The following is a 16,722-nucleotide window of genomic DNA, read 5'->3' as shown; positions in this document are numbered from 1 at the left end:
CTCAGAGATTTTGGTATTCACAAAGTTGCTGAAGATTTGTCGACCTATGAAACCCATTCAAGCACGTCACAAAGGCATTCAATCTGATGACTTCGGAGGCCATGTGAGAACAGTGAATGCACTGTGATATTCAAGAAACAAGTTTGAGATGATCTGAACCTAGTGACATGATGTGTTACCCTGCTGGCAGCAGCAATGAGAAGTTGGGTAAGCTGTGGTCATGAAGGGATGAACAAGGTCAGCAACAATACTCAGGTAGGCTGTGGTGTTCAAATGGGATTCAGCTGGTACTAATTGCTGTAATTAGTGGTTGTTTGAGTTACTGTTTACTGTAAATGACCTCATTAATATTTTGTAAAGTAGTGTGTAAAGTTATGAGTGACTATTATATTGTTGGAGCGGATGCTTTTTTTTTTTGAAAGTCACAGAGTGACAAGGTGCCGTAAATTAAGTGGCGTAAACTATATAGCAGAAGCACGAGTTTTAATTACCGTAATTGTCGGGCTATAAGCCACTACTTTTTGCACAAGCTTTGAACCCTGCGGCTTTCAGTCAGGTGCGGCTTTTCTATGGATTGTCCATGATTTTTGTCATATCGTAAGACGATTTGTTTTGTTTGTTCCGCTGTTGTACGGCACTACATTGCCTGGCGGAAGGGCATGTGATCAGACGCACAGTATCGGGGTTCAAGAGTGGTATGTTGGCCACATGTCCATCCGCCAGGCAACATAGTGCCGTACAAGTAGCGCGAAAAACAAACTTCAAAGTAGCGTTCAGCGGGAGGCGTGGATGACGAGTGGTGATAAATTTGCGAAAAGGAAGTTATGCTCAACTCCACCGGTGGAATCTGACAGCATGGAGAAGTGTGAAAACATCCACGATCACCAACGGAGGAGGACACCGCCACGGCCCTTCTGAGGGTGTTCGACATGTTAAAATCCAGTGGCACCAAGGCATTATACAAAAATAATGTGATTAATACATGAGTGAAAGAAATTCCTATACAATCAAGGGTGGGATTGTATAGGAATTTCTTTCACTTATGTATTAATCACATTATTTTTGTATAATGCCTTGGTGCCACTGGATTTTAACATGTCTGACACTCATACTTAAGACAAATGGTAGGGGGTGTAGTAAGGATGTTAGGGGAAACAGGAACTCCAGAGGTCCAGTCTTTTGTCTCTTCGAGGACTCTGGGAAGTAGCAAGGGAGTGTGAACCTTAAGGTGTGAAACAGCTGTGTACTGCCTTTTGTTCCTGGAGAAGGTATTTAACCCTTTAAAACCGGTCAGAGCGGGCATGCTCTGTTTTGCGTAACTATTTTTAAATCCCGGTAGCTCTGCAACCACGTGAGCTAGCGCAATAAATTTTTTTGCATATGAAACCGGAGGAGTTGTACTTACATTATATGCCATCAGCTTGTCCTAGGTCACAGTTTCCTTCCACATATAACTTTGCAAAAACTGCATAAAAAGCGCTTGCAGCAACAAAAACATAATATTCCAGAAACACGCTTTGCCGATCCGATCAGCTGTTTGTAACACTTCCTACATTGGAATAGACGTCAGCGCGAACTATCGCATGTCCGCCATGACCTGCCCGAAACCGGAAGTGACGTCATTTTCGCGGAAATGTATTTTTTATCGTCCCGGCCTCAATGAGCCTATACTGGTGTTTTTAAAAGTTATGTTTGAGTTTATGACTTTCTGTGTCGTTTCTGAGATGCTTAGGACTCATATTGCACTGCTGGAAATAGTTTATTTTGATGCATATGCTGCTTTTTTGCAAATTTGCACTATAATATTTATTTTCGTTTTTCCTGCAGTGTATAGAAATTGGTGTATTTCAAAAATAAAACTATGAAGACACTCAAAATAAATTTCCTGTGGTGGGAAACCATTTTGTGCAACTTTTTTGTATTTACAGTTTTGAGGGATAAGCCTCTTAAATTTCTCTAACTAGAAATATATGTTAAAAAAACAAAAACGATTTTCAATTTTTTTGTAGTTTATTGCACTTTTTTGCAATTTATGTAATTACTATGCACTTAATTCATACATATTATTAAAATCTAGGCTGTAATGGTTGTATTGATGTATAGCAACTTGAAATGCTCCCAAAAATGGCTCCACAGCATGTAAAAATATAATATAAGCTCTGGCGGACTTGGTTCTATGGTAGGTCTTAAAGGGTTAACTGAGAGCCATGCTTGGCTCAGTGAGACTCTGCAGACCCTTCCCCGTGGTCATGTAGGCTCTTCATCAAGCTTGGTTGTCTGTTGTCTTTGTGTGCTTTGATTAAAGAATGTTAGCTACCGCTCACCGCTCGTCTGCAGGCTTTATTTAAGTGGAAAACTTCCACAACACTCCACTATTCAAAGTTATTAGAAGAAAAAAAAAATACACCCTTTCTACAGCTTTTATGATGTGGACACGATCCATAGAGACAACAAATTTAACCCTGTAAATTTGTTTATTTCTACAGTAATGTTTGACATTGTTTACATGTGAGTCTAATCAACTAGTCTATAATGATCATGTGATTATTATAGGAACCACAGTTTTGGCCCTTCTGCACTTTTCCAATGAGAGAACTATGTTCATCTTGTATGTAGAAATGGTGATTTCACTTAATATTCACTTCAGATTGCATACTGTAAATTCTGCAGTAAATTAAAAACATTTAAAGTAAATTTTTAGACTGTAAATTAATTTGGAGTACCAAGTCTATACTTTATGGATGTGCATATGCATTCAACAAATATAATGCGATTTAGTAAAAATTGAATGTCATGGGGTTTTGAAGCAGATATAGATCAAGTGACTGAAAATAAAAGAATAACCTATAATACACATATAGACTGTCACAGTCATTCATCTAAAGTCAGGCTGTTGAGTAAAGCAACTAAGAATGTTTAAATGTTCAGATACTGCAGATTTGTGGGCAAAAGTCTTATCTGTGAATCGCTCGATGTCCTCACGTGTCCTTTAGGTGCTCCAGTGTCTTTGAAGTGCATAGGCATGCAAGTTACTTGAACTATACATTTTCAGTTGGTGCATAAAAGTGACATTTCACGCAGTGAGGTTGAAGTAACTAATTTTAAGGTGCTTCAGTCTTTGGTATTGATTTGGTTATCATGCCCACTCATCGGTTTCTGCACCAGAGCTTCTCTCGTCACAGGCTTAGCATAGCTGGGAAAGGCAATCTGAAAATATATGCTGCAATGAGTTTATACATATAAATATTTTAAATGAAGATCCAAATGCCATTTTTCAGGTATACCTAAGTTTTGGAACAGAGAGAGCACTATGTCCAGTCCCAGCGTAGCAACCCCCTCCTCGTCAACAGTGTAGTGTATTGTTGTCCCTGATAGAATTTGTTCTGCAAGCTGACCATTTTCTATTCATTAGAATCTGTTTATTCAAGAACAATACACTATGAGCATTTTACCTACCTTGCATACAAAGACACCACTGGATATAATGCCCTGCTGTTTAGGATGGGTGACAGTTGAGCATGTTCATTTGCCAATGGCTACACATTTTCTCCTAACCAGAGCGCTGTACAAAACAGGTACTACAGTTACTGAACTTCACACTTTGCAAGAGCTTCAAAGAGTTTATTTTTAGATACATCTCTTTTTATATATATGACAAGCCGTGGGCGACTAAGGACATCACAGCACTCCTCAATGACAAGAAGAGGGCTTTCAGAGGGGGCAATAAAGGGGAGGTGTAAAGGGTTCTGGTATTATTAAAGGACAAGATTAGAGGGGCTAAGGGCAGTTACAGGAGAAAGCTGGAGTGGAAAGTCCTGTCACCCCTCCCCTACCTATCCTTTTCACTCACTACCATGTTCAGAAGTAAATGAGGAGACTCCACTCAGGCAGGTCTGCTGGGCCAAACAGAGTGAGTCTCTGTGTCCTCAAGGCTTCTGCCCCCCAGCTTTGTGGAGTCTTTCACAAACGGTTTATGTTGAGTCTGAGTCTGCAAAGGGTCGCAGTGCTGTGGAAGACATCATGTATCATCCCTGTACCAAAGACACCACGTTCCAGGATTACAGGCCTGTGTCACTGACTTTCCATGTCATAAAGACCCTGGAAAGACTCATCCTGGACCAGCTTCGACTTATAGTCAGGTCACATCAGGATCTCCTTCAGTTTGCTTAGCAGCCCTGCCTTGGAGCTGAGGACACCATCATCTATCTGCTCAATTATGTCTACACCCATCTCGACCAGCCTGCTAGCACTGTGAGGGTCATGGATGAGGGTGAGGGTCAAACTCAGCCGTCTGTTCCTTGCTATCTAAAATATAACAGGACACTGGCGTAAATTCTCGAACATCTCACATTTCTGTTTAATCAGGTTTCCGTTTGACGTGACTTAGATATCATGTTTAATCTGAGTACCGAAAGACCGCGTGGGGTTTGAAAATGATCTTCCGGGAGTCCGGTGTTCTCGCCAACTCTAGCCTTGAACCCCCAGCTAGCTATCAGGCTGGTGGGTAACAGACACTTGCAAATATGTGATGTCTTGATGAACCGGGCAGATATTTGAAGTTTACACAGCTACATTCTTGCCTTAAAATATCCTAAAAGTTTATTTTGTGACCCAGAAAGAGTAATTAGAGTAATATTAAAACTAAGTAGCTCCAGCCATTGTTGGATAATGGAATTGGCTGTGCCGCACTATAAATTCTGAGATATGGTGGACCACAAAGGATAAACCCGACCCATCCTCCAAATCTGGTGAAAAGGCGGACACATTTAAAGGAGTCTATGAATTTGGACAGCCTTTGTTGCGTCACTGTGACATAATTGGCATACAAGTGCGTCCTCAGGAGGATGCAGCCTCTGAATTTGGACACCCCCGTCTTACACAGCATCCCAACTCTTTAGCTAACTTAATATTTTAGCTAAAGTGAAAAGTTTAATTCATTATTGCAGCATTACTAGATCACCTCTGTTTGAAGTGATATAATAGGATAAACAACTATCACTATCACAAAGCAAACTTTGTAAAGAACAAAAAAACAACACGTCTCATTCTCTAAACATTTGGCCACAGCTGTAGATTACAATAACAGTGCTTGTTCACTCTTGTCAATAATTACATTTCTAAATTCTCTTTGTGCATTTAAAGGTAAATAATATCTAATATTTTATCTAAACAACTGCGTTGTCTTTGAAAAGGTGAAGTCTGAGGCCAGTGACAGTCCAGTTCTACTCTAAGTACATCCTTACAGTGGCTCACAGGCCAAGGCCACATTCCTGTCTTGCCAGAAGAGAAACTTAAGAGTCTTCATGCAGTTCAACCTCACCTGTCATATTCCGTATGGCAGGGGTCTCAAACTCCAGTCCTCGAGGGCCGGTGTCCTGCAACTTTTCCATGTGTCCCTGGTGCAACACACCTAATAAAATTAGTAGGTCATTAGCAAGAGTATAGAACTTGACTCCACGCTGAAGTGGCAACCCCTAACCCTGCTCAAGTAAATTTAAGTAAATGTAAGTGTTTGGAAAAATATACTTATAAAAGTACTTTTATTGCACCATGTTTATTCACTCATGAGCTGCTGTAACATGAATCAAATGGCTGAATTTCCACCTCAGCATGCAGTCAAGTTCTATAGTCTCGCTAATGACCTACTAATTTTATTCAGGTGTGCTACAACAGGAACACATGGGAAAGTTTCAGGACAGTGACCCTTGAGGACTGGAGTTTGAGACTCCTGCAGTATGGCGTTCATGCAGTTTTCTACCCCACAGTTACAGCATGTCTGACTGCCTGTTCAGCATTTGCAAAAAATATATGATGAGTTTAAGCATGTGATGACAAAGGCCTTCCATTATGGTGTTTATCTTCACACGTCACAGACATCTGGATGATCATCTGGATTACAAAAAAAAATAAAGAAAACTTGTGTTACTTCATCTTTTATCTTTATTATTGTTCTTATTTTACATTTTTCATTGTTAGGAATAAGGTTTATTTTTAGTAGCCCTTGCAAACTTCTTTCCCTCTTCCATGTTACTGTGTCAGCTTATCAGCATCTATTTGGGGTTGGGAGTGGAACAGAAAGTAAGGGAATCCAAAGTGGCATTAAAACCAGGAGAGTTTCTTATATTTCAGAAGAAGAGATTATTAAAAAAGAATTCAAAAGAAATGACCTCAATGCCATATTTTATTTAGGAACCCTACAGAGCACTTTGCAAAATAACACATTCTGATAATTTCAACCTCTGATGGGCCAAGCTACAACTGTCAGGGATGGTGATGTAGGTACAGAGCATGTAAGAGTGTGGTCAAGTAAATGTCTCTTGTCTTGACGAAGGCACAAGCTGGATCAATGGGAAAGCGTAGAGAATCAGAGATTCACCATCTTGAGTCTTCAGTGGACACTCCATTTTTGGCACAAACATCAGTAAAAGATGTCTGTCAAACATAATAATGGAGCAGTATGTAAAAAATAAATAAATAAATAAAAAAATTAAGGATGCACTTAGTAACGTAAGAATTATTATGGTAGTTAAACACTGTAGTAGTCATATATCATATTCTTTTAAGCAGAGGTGAGCCAGTAATGCTGCACTAATGAATTACACTAACTATTCACTTTAGCTAAAGTTATTAATTTAGCTAAAGAGTTGGGATGCTGTGTAAGACAAATAAACCTAAAATACTATGGTTTGGACATTCTTTTCCACGTTTCTGCAAGTTGGTGTCTTGTGCCCTCTAGGAGGGTACAAGACACCAACTTTGGAATCATATTTGGAATCATATTTGTTTGTCAAAGCTGAACCCAGAGCAAACTACGCTAAATTAGCGATTTTAGCTAACAGCTACAGTAAGTCCATCCATCTATTCATTTTCTTACACTTATCCGGGGCCGGGTCGTGGGGGCAGCAGCCCAAGCAGAGAAGCTCAGACCTCCCTCTCCCCAGCCACCTCCTCCAGCTTGTCTGGGGGAACACCAAGGCGTTCCCTGGCCAGCCGAGAGATATAATCTTTCCAGAATGTCCTGAGTCTGCCCCAGGTCTACTCTGAGCCCCCTTGGTGCGTGATGGCACAATGCTGTCTTTGCAGAAGTGGATATAGGAGGTGACAGTGTCCGTAAACTCATCCAAGCTGTTAGAAGCAGCCCTAATTGTGTCCCAGTCTGAGATTCCAAACATGTGCGAAGCTCCTCCACAGCCTCGTTACGCCACAGATTTTTAGTCGTCATGACAGGTCTGGAGAGCTTCAGCCTCTGTCTGTACGCGGGGATCAGGTGGATCATGACATGGCCAGAAAGTCCGAGTGCAGCACGGGGCACCGCGCGATAGGCCCCGCTAATCGTGTTGTAACAGTGGTCCAATGTCCTCTCCTCTCTGGTCGGGCATTTAATATACTGTTTATATTTGGGGAGTTCCTGGCTCAGATTGGCTTTGTTAAAGTCCCCAAGAGGAATAATGAGGGCGCACTGAGCTGCCTGAACATCCGCATCTGGCAGGATGTAAACAGTGGCTATAATGAATGAAGCAAACTCCCGCGGAGAATAAAACGGTTTGCAGTGAATAAAAAGGTATTCCAGAGAGGAAGAGTTCTGCCAAGCAATCACTGTCACATCTGTGCACCAGCCACTATTAATGTAGAAGCAGACACCTCCACTTGTGGTCTTATCGGAGAGAGAGGCCTGCCGGTCCGCGCGGAGCACATGAAAACCCCTCCAGCTTGATCGCGCATTCCCGGATGTCCTCACAGACCCACGACTCCATAAAACATAAGACACAGGAAGAGGCAAAGTCTCTGTTCATGCTTCTCATCAGGGCCAGCGCATCAGTTTTGTTCCGGAGTGAGCGTACTTTGGAAAGGAAGATCCCAGGAAGAGGAGTTCGTAGTCCGCGTCTCCTCAGACGCACGAGTGCGCCGGCTCACTTTCCTCTCCTTCGGCGTCTCACTTTCCTCATCAAAGTCTGTAGTAAATCTGCCGCAGATGCGACAAATACTAGAAATAAATCCACAGGTGTTGCAGTCCTGTAGTTAAGAAGCTCCTCTCTGGTGTATGAATACCCAGAAGTGCCCAGACACACAAATTATGCACAAAAACAAAACAGAAGTAACGCACTGAAGTACCAGGGCATCCATACGTGGCGCCATTTTGGTCATAGTCTTGGATTTTGACCCCTCACTGATTTTTTTTTTTTATTCACACATGAGTGAGATGGAGCAATACATGATTAATGTTGGATGTTTATGGGTATTTATCATGTCCTTGTAACAGATTTGCATGGAATGATTAGATACACTTAAATCTGTTTTCATTTTTTATTTAATTCCGAAGCATAAATAACTAAAAAACAATTTAAATCAATGTACCAATTTAAATGTAAGATTAAGACAAACCAAACAGGTGTGCTGACATAGATGTTGGAAGGCTTAAAGAAAACTTAATTTTAATACACACCAATTTTTTTTTTAAATGTACGTCAAGTCCAATAACTTTTATAATTAAAATGAAACTGATTTACAAGTTCATATAGCTACCTTAGGAAGCTTGGGTAATTAAGAAAATCAAGTAAACCCAAGAGTTTATACAACATGTGATTTTGCATCAATATAACATTTAACTGTCTTACAAAACAAACTGTTGACTCAAATTAAATTTTTAAGGCAGGCCTTCACAACAGATTGTTATGTTGAAAACATTTTACACTGTACAACCTATTAAGATTGGATGGTTCCATGGTTGTGATTTGCTATCATCAAGCTAGAGAGCACTTCCGTCGCTGTCTTAAATGAGCTGTTGTCCCTTCCATTTCCAGATTTACTCCTGTATTTTCTTCTGTGTTTCCACTGTTTTGTTCACTTTGTCTTGGATTACTATACAACACAAAACCTCCATTAGTATTTGTACACTGATGCATTTTTATAACATGCTTTTCAACACACTTGTGAAATCCATGGTAAAAGGAATAAGGATCTGACTAACGTTTCTACCTTTGCTCCTCACTGTTCTTCTTGTAGCATATGAAAATAAGACCTTAACAAAAAAAAAAAAAAGAAGAAGAAGCTTGAGTAATTTCATACACCCGACATTACTCGAATTATTTTTTTCTAACTTCATGTCTCTACCTTGACCAACAGGTCAAAGTTGAAGGTGTATTTATGCACTCAAAATTGATTCCTTTGAATCAAAAAGTATAAATGAGTACAATATGTTGAATAATTAAAGGGTCATAATGAATCTGTCAAGACAACACATATATTTACTGTAAATGTGTTATAAATACCTGCAACAAGGAGAACAGACAAAACCACTACCACACATACCACAGTAGGATCTGTAAGCATCGAAGAAATATTGAAGTGAGTCAAGGGAGATAAAAGTCCCATGCAGTCCAGGCTTTGATTGTTTAAAAGCCAACATTCATTAAACTAACATTTTTTTAGCAAAACTATTACTACACTTCAAAGCTTTTTTATTGCTTTTTTTTGTTTTTTATTAATTGTTTTTCCACATAGAATGACAGTTCTATGTGGAAAAAAAACCAACTCACAAAACTAAAACGTTTTTTTCAAGGCTATAAATACTGTTATTTTGTCAGGTAAATACTGTTCCCTTGAAAAAAACAGGCCACAAATATACTGTTTCCCTGTAAAAGAGAACCATAATCTTTACCTAAACTACTCCCAGTTTAGGTAAAGATGGTTTGAGTTAAAATACAGGTCATTAAAACAACACCCCTTAACATATATAAATATGTTAAAATCTGATGCCACAGGTCTTCCACACTATTGCCACTAACACTGTGTCATGGCATAAATGTACTTTACATAAATGTATAGACACCTAATGCATACCTTTGAAATCATAAGCCTACTCCCAGGAATAAAAACAAGAACAGGCTGCATTTTTAAAAATCTGAAACTGAGATTTTACTTACTTGTTTTTGCTGGATTGGTTACATTTTCTGTATTAATTATTTTCTTATTTATTAGATCTGCAGACAAATGACATAAGCTTTAAAACAGACATGCTGCTGTTAAAAGATAAAAAAGATAAAAAAGAAAGCATACCGCTTTGTTTAACTACACATAATTAGCTAAATATTCGGGGGATTATTCCTTAAAATGGCACTCAAATGTACTCACCCACTTTATCTTTTCCATGCCCTTCTCCTTGATCCCTTTTCTTCAGCTCTGTAATGAAAAAAATATTTACTTGGTGAATATACTCATTCATATAAGGATATCTAGATTTCTCATTTTAGTTTTTAGTAAAGACCTAGAATACTAAAGGTATATAGCAATAACCTTAGTAAGGAAAATAAACTCCTATTATTCCTACAAGTTGCTGAGTGGTGCAACCACGGTGGAAAAGTTTTTACAGAAACCAAGATAATACCCCACCACCAGAAATCTCATCAACTCCTTTGTAGAAGGTTGTGGAAAATGCTCGACTGCCATCACTTTAGCCTCTACTGGAGCAACACACCGTTGCCCAACCACTCAACCCAGGTAAGTCACAGTCACCCGAGCAAAATCACATTTCACAAAATTCACTGTGAGCTTTGCCTCTGTTAAACGGTCAAACTGTGCCCTAACTCTATGAAAAACCAAAGAGTCACTGTAGACCAACAAGTCATCCAAATATACGGCACCCAGCCAACCCAGCCACAACGAGATTCATAAGATGCTGAAATGTAGCTGGTGCATTGCTCAAACCAAATGGCATCACTTTATAAGAACAGTCCTGAAGGAATAATAAATATCGCCACTTCATGTGCTCCTTTTAACAGGGGAACCTGACAATAGCCTTTCAGAAAATCAAACTTGCTGACATACTTGGCTGCACCGACTTGGTGGATCCCCCACAAAGTCCACTCCATGGGGCACCCATGTCCTCACCAAATAAGATTCTGCAAAAAATAACCATTAACCACACTTTTCATCCCCAACTGCAGTCTCATGGATGGGTCAGCTCTCTGCGCACTCATTAACTCACTGCAGGCCAAATCCAAAGGTGAATCTGTGACTACTGGGGTGATGACGCATTTACCCCAACATGACCATTGGCTAAATTATTACCTGAAATGATATCCACTCCTTCTACTGGCAATGCAGGCCCAACCCCCCACCAGCACATCGTTCTGCACCAATTTGCACTCAATGATGAAACTATGCACCAGAAGCAGAACCACCCTCAACCCCATTCCTCACATAAGAATCTTATTCCCATAGGCAGTCTCATCTGAAAATGGGAGAATGGACCCCACGGCATAAGAGTTGACAGCACCAGTGTCTCTCAAAATCCTGAGACTTTGGTGTTCCACCCCAGGTACAGTAAAAAACCCATCCCTGTCAACAAAGGCAAAAAAGACTTCTTAGGCCTGTCAACCATGTCACATTCAACATACTCACCACACTCCATGTTCAAACCCAAAGGAGCTACTGCAACAGGATTCAGCCTCCAACTTGTGTTTTTCCAATTCCATCCTCTGCCTCTCTAGTTCCAACTTTTGCATTTCCTTTTCATATGACATTTGTAACAACATTAGCTCTTTCTGTTGCTCAAAAGTCAAATTTCCTGGTAAAACTTGCAGTATCGCTATTACTGGCTGACCAGTTCCCTGTTGCCCAGCCACCAAGACGCCCTTTTCACTTAACTGCATCTTAATCTCAGCTTTCACAGTATATTTACAATGTTTATCACCATGGCCACCTAAATCAAGTTCATACTCATCTGCAACTTTTGACAGCTGGTCTTTAGTGCAGCGATCGAGGAAACCTTTACACAGCGCAGCAACAAATTCTTCTACAGTGGCTTGCAAAAGTATTCGGCCCCCTTGATCTTTCCCACATTTTGTCACATTACAGCCACAAACATGAGTCAATTTTATTGGAATTCCACGTGAAAGACTAATACAAAGTGGTGTACACCTGAGAAGTGGAACGAAAACATACATGATTCCAAACATTTTTTTTTTACAAATAAATAACTGCAAAGTGCAAAATTCTAGCCATTTCTGAAAGAAATGAAGGCAAACTTTACAGGGGTATTCTGTGTATCATGGTAGCATTTTTTTTTTCAAAAAATGAGCTAAATTTTACCATGTGTGCTTCACATTACCATAACTCCTCATCCATTTTGGGCTAGAAAGAAAATTCAAATGGTTTCTCGAAAGATGAAAAATACTTTTGTTTTGTTATTTTGGATGTAAAATTAGAAGAGTTAATCTCAGAGAAAAATAGTAAGAGTACTTTGGGTTTATAGCAAGGGAACAATAACTCAAATACCTACTCAATTCAACCATAGTATGCAGAAGACCATTTCTGAGCACAAAACATATCAAACCTTAAAGCAGCTATATTATTATTATTATTATTATATTATATTATAGCTATATATATAGCAAATGATGCACCAGGTGCTACCACTGTCAGCTGTATTTTGTTACGGACAATGTGTTGTTTTTTTTATGGCAAAAATTTGTTGCTTACTATGTTTAACCCTTTCATGCATGAATTATGACAACCTCAATCAGGATTTGTCTCTTAAGAATTTTCATCCATCTTTAGGCATGAAAAGTTGAATAAAAATACTTGAGAAAAAAATCCTGATTGATGTTGTCATAATTCATCCATGACAGGGTTAAATAACAATAATTACAATGAAACACATCATACATCTATGGTAACATTAAACAACCAGTGGGTGGCAAGGTATAGAGTGACACATCAGTGTCCAATTTAGTGGTTTATGTGCAACTATACCATCACACTGACACAAATACAAGAAAACAGCCTTTGAATAGCTGTTCACTGTAGTGACCACTATGCATCAAAGGGCTATACCTTTATGACCACAGTGTATCCATCTTCTGATGGCTGTTTGTTACAAAGCTCAGATCAAACTGGTTTCTTCAACATAGCAAAAACATATTTAAATGGGCTCCACAGTCACCAGATCTATTCAACAGAGCACCTTTAGGATGTGGTGGAAGATGAGATTTGCATCATCAATGTGCAGCTGACATATTTGCAGTAACTGTGTGATTCTTTGTGATGCTATGTCAATATGGACAAAAAAAATCTCTGATTAATGTTTCCAGAACCTCGTTGAATCAGCGCCACGGAGAATTAAGGAACCTCAGAAGCCAAGGTTTAACCCTGAACAAGCAATGTGTACCTTATATCCCTTAATGTTTCTTAGGAAGGTGATTTATTTGGTTTACCAAAAGATAAGATTGACAACTTTTGCTAAAAAATGATAAGAGGTACTACTGGTCTCTGATTGTAGTAGCCAAATTATTAATAGCAACCACCTCTTGTAAAATCCCCAGGGAAAAACCAATATGTTAACAATTATAGGTATGTTGTGTGGAGCTCTTACCAAGATTAATTTTAGTGCATTTTGGCATTGGTACTGTTTTTGTTGCAATACAACAACAATATTCTCCAGCATCTGATTCCTTCACATCACAGAGTTGAATTGAGGCATTTCCTTTTTCCAGCTCCTCAGTAGAAGTGAATAATCTCTTGTTGTACTTCTCTTCTCGGACCAGTCCTTTTTTCTCAAAGGTGTAGATTTCTTTTTCATAGAAATGCCACTCCAGTATATCATGTCCTACGCTCAGATCAAACTTTGGGAAACATGGGAGAATAATGTTCTTGCCACTCACTGCTTGTACTGGCTTTGTTTCCTGAAAATATTCTGGAGAAAGAGGGCATTCTGTCTTCCTTTCTGTAAATAAAAAAAAAAAAAACAGATGACACTAATATGCAGCATAGTGGAGGAGATCTTAGTCTTATCAATGTGTAACCAGGTTGAATATTTAAAAATATTAAAGGTTAAAGCAGCAATTCAAAGACAGTTGGGCTTCAACTTGCAAATGTCAGCTTTTACATTCTTGGATAAAGGTTTATTGCTTCTGAAAGAAAGAATAGTTCCAACTCCTTATAAGGACTACAGATCAAATCATTCATGTTTTTTTTAAACTATTAACTCTGCACTTTTCTACGTTGGACTTTACATAAAACCCAGAAAGCATTCAATTTAAAATGGACATTAACCCCAAACATCCATATTATTGCAGGTCCCACATATTCATATAAGCCACTTAAGTGTGAACTACTCAGTATTGCAGACATGCCTGCATTCTCTTCAATTTAAGACAACTGATACGTATGCTGTAATATACTGTAATGTGATGATTTAATAAATATATCTTGAATAATTAAACTTTTGTGGGTATAAAGGAGATACCTTGAAATTATAATGATAGAGATTTTTTTAAAACTGCTTTGTTTTGATGTTGGTTTTATTTTAAATTTTGTTTCAGTTTAGTGTCATCTTCATAGTGACTTTGCTTATTTCAGTTTAGCATTTATTAGTTCTTTTATTTTCTTTATTATTATACTAGAAATCCATCCTCAGGGGTTAATAAGTGAATGTCCTCCAGGTCGTCCTAAGCCTGAATAAATGGGAGAGTCGCATGAGGAAGGACATCTGGAGTAAAATCTCTACCAAATTAAAACAGTGTTGAGCTCTGTTTGAATTTGGCTGATTTTTCGAACTTTTTTCTACTTCTATTTTTTATAATTGGATTGTTACTTGACTTTGTTGGCAACTTTCTTGCCACATGACATTTTTCCTTCAGTTCTTTTATTCTGAAGAGAAGACAGAAACCTTGCTCTCTCTCTCCTCACTGGTCATTAATCCAGGAGAACTTGCCAGTTCTAAATAATGGTTTGTATTTATTTACATTTTGATTAAAAGTGCCTTAATAACTAAGAAGTTGACATATTTAACTTCTTGGTAATTCTTGTTTCATATTTAGGACAATGCAGGCCAAATATAGCCATGCTCTTGCAATTTCATTACTTGCAGTTATAAATGTCACCGTTTACATATAATGACAGTCTTATTATTATTACCGTCTATAGCGATCGCTTTCTTTATTATGAAATAATGATCACATTTTGGCATACTCTGAATTACTTTCCTTTTCGGTAAAAGAAATGCTTCTTTGGTCCTAAAATTTATTTTAATAGGCTATCTGGGGAGAAGTTAGCCTCCAAAGTGTTACTTTACAGACCAAGATTTACTGTGTTTAGTGACTTTTGTGTAAGCTGAATCCACAAAAGAGTACAAAGAAACGTGTAAACAGTTTAAGATTTCTCTCCATAGTCAGATAGGCTTCTGAGTTATAACTTGGTCAAATCTGAAGGTTTTCAGTTTCACTGACGCCTAAAGTTTTAATCCTTAATTGTTTTTTTCCGTGATGCCAAATGAAAATTAACGCTGAACCAAAATCTGCTGCTATAAAATAACATTTACTGAATGTTTACTGCCAAACACGAAGGTGCGACCCGATTATAGACAGAAAGACCATACGAATAAGAGAAAAGATTGGGTCCGCGCCCTCGCTGTTTAGATTAAAACCTACTTAACGTCGTTCTAAAAACCAAAGCCTACCTGCAAACAGTCCAAATATCACGATAAGTTGGATACATTTCATTGCCCTAGCTCAAGAAACAGATCGTAAATATACTTTCTATTTAGATTCGGGCTCTCGTTAAACCGAAAGGATCTATGTCGTGGACTGCCGCGTTCACATCAGCCCCGATTTAACGTGTTACAGAATAAAAAAAGAAACAGTGGATTTGTTTTAATTTGTATCAAGGCAGAGTAATTCAGGTATTACTAGCAAAACAGCATAAAATTTATTTTGTTGCGCTTAAAAACACCGCTGAAGCACAGTAATGGATAGAACGCGATTAGTGCTCTGCTGAGTCCGTCGGTGACAGTACAGATTTATAGCTTAAAGTTTTTACTCACTGTTTGTGATCAGTGCCGCCAGCGTGGATTGGTGTTATCTCTGGATTGCTGGGGCTGCTTCGACTTTCCTAGTGAGGGGAAGTTCTATATTAAAATGCCGACCGGGAAATCAGACATTGTGATTTACAATTTAATAATGAACGCACCATCTTTTAGGAGTCACTATCACAAACCAGGAAATAAAAGCGGTGGATAATAATAATAACAACTTTATTTGTATAGCTAGTTAATTTTAAAATCAAAATCATAGAGTTACAAAGTGCTTCACAATTTGAACAAAAGCCAGGCATCAAAGCAGATCTGGATTGGTAATCTGGCGGACAGGCCAAATGAGTTATCATTTATCGGGGGCGCGCAATGGCCAGGGAGGGCGGATCTCTCCATACCTCCATTACAACCAACTAGACACGGAGTCACGTTTTACTTTAATGTAAAAGTGAAAGATGAGTGTCGTTATATCACCATTCAGCTTGCGGGTTACAACAGAAAATCATACATTTTTTGTTCTTACGTGGTATCGGACCGGATTATTTCAAATAACCGAGGACGTTTAGCCTGATAAGAGGATAATCGCGTCTGTGTAAACTCAATTCATAGAAACTTTAACGCTCGACAAAACAATGGATCTTCTGGAAACAAAAATACACCTTTATGATTGCATCACTGAAAACAGTTGTCTATTTTATTCTTGTAATTCACATTTCTGTAGCTGAAAGACAAGAATGTGGGATACTGTTTGTCTATGGACAGGGGAAACAGATTGTGGGAAGGCCTGCGTGATACAATTAGTTCCCCTGAAATAGAGGAAAGCTGTAGATAACCCTGTGCAAGACTGGGGCAGAAAGATTTAAAAAGACAAATATTTAGAGCAGTAACTAATCATAATCTTAAAGACATGTAAT

The 16,722-nt window shown here is 38.6% G+C and overlaps 1 long non-coding RNA gene across 1 annotated transcript; it reads right to left on the bottom strand.

The window, feature by feature from the left end:
* Positions 1 to 9,937: 9,937 nt before the first annotated feature.
* LOC146522969 (uncharacterized) lies at positions 9,938 to 15,564 on the bottom strand. Its single transcript, XR_014871171.1, has 3 exons — positions 15,458 to 15,564; positions 13,373 to 13,723; positions 9,938 to 10,179 (listed from the first exon to the last, which is right to left on the bottom strand). It is a non-coding gene; the product is annotated as an uncharacterized LOC146522969 (long non-coding RNA).
* Positions 15,565 to 16,722: the final 1,158 nt, after the last annotated feature.

The sequence above is a fragment of the Neolamprologus multifasciatus genome, chromosome 3, assembly GCF_963576455.1.
Source record: "Neolamprologus multifasciatus chromosome 3, fNeoMul1.2, whole genome shotgun sequence".
In the NCBI taxonomy this organism is placed as follows: domain Eukaryota; kingdom Metazoa; phylum Chordata; class Actinopteri; order Cichliformes; family Cichlidae; genus Neolamprologus; species Neolamprologus multifasciatus.
Note: the sequence above shows the minus strand (reverse complement) of the source record. Positions and strands in the feature narration are given on the sequence as shown.